This window comes from Solanum pennellii, chromosome 10 (genome assembly GCF_001406875.1).
Source record: "Solanum pennellii chromosome 10, SPENNV200".
NCBI classification, from domain to species: Eukaryota; Viridiplantae; Streptophyta; class Magnoliopsida; order Solanales; family Solanaceae; genus Solanum; species Solanum pennellii.
In genome coordinates, this window is record NC_028646.1 from 50,928,474 (window position 1) to 50,929,523 (window position 1,050).

The following is a 1,050-nucleotide window of genomic DNA, read 5'->3' on the forward strand; positions in this document are numbered from 1 at the left end:
TTCGAATTAAAGACTTAGGGTAATGCAATGGTGTAACTCTATTTCATGCTTAGAGCCACACAATTATCAGTTACTATGCCTAGTCATGCATTATTTTCAGTTTATCAGGATATCATTTTAGCAATCATGCTCTAGAATTAAACTATGTACAAAAGATATAAACATGCCGATTCCACAGAAAAAGTAATCAGTCTTTTGGGGAAAAAGAACACAGGCAAGAAAACCCCAATAAAGGATAGTGAATTGGGCTACTCAGACTTCACCCTAACACTCACTATCCATTTACTCCACCCCCAACAAAAAAGCATGCAATTGTCCCCAATGCATAAAAATGTAAATACTAGAGTGGTAGGAGAAGCAAACTTGTGGCGCAAACCGCCGTCGATCAACAAGATGGTGGGTCCGGATCCCCGGAAAGCACGTTCTCTGCAATCTGAACACCCTCAGTGGTGTCCTCAGCAACAACCGCACCATCAGTAGTGCCTCCTGCTGTCTCCACAGTGCGGGAGCTAGACTTCCCAGCCGCTAACTGTGATGCTCGGATCTGGTGAGCCTCCTCCTCAGCAAGTGAGGCTCTCCTCGCAGCCTCCATCTCTCGGCGCTCCTTCTTCCTTGCTCGCGCCTCATCCTCTGCTCGACCCCTACGCCTCTTGGCAGTCTCTCGAGGGGGAGGTGGTGGAATTTCTGAAGTAGTAAACAGGGCCGCTAGCACGGTGTCCTCAGCAGGCTCGACAGAAGGGGCCTCAGACTCCGGCACCCTCGCCTCTAGGATCGTGTCGATGTCTGCCCGAAGACTATCGACTGCAGCCTGAAGAGTAGACACATCCACCGGAGGGGCTGGTCGGGCAAACACTCTCAACTCAAAGGCGTCCAGACGCTGGTTGACCTCAGCAATCTTCCGCTCTATAAACTGCTGCATCTTCCTCTCTAGACGCACTACAGACTCGATAATCGACTTCTGCATCCACGGCTGGATATGACGCAGAAGAGTGGCCATTTGTGCCTCTAATTTTTGGACCCTAGCAAGCGGGACCAGTACCGGTAGAGGGG

General features: G+C 50.2%; 1 protein-coding gene across 1 annotated transcript in view; it reads left to right on the forward strand.

The window, feature by feature from the left end:
* The window catches only part of LOC114074259 (putative uncharacterized protein DDB_G0286901), a gene marked incomplete at its 5' end in the record, with an annotated part of 22,840 nt that overhangs the window by 20,371 nt on the left and 1,419 nt on the right, over window positions 1–1,050 (forward strand). The window lies entirely within an intron of this gene.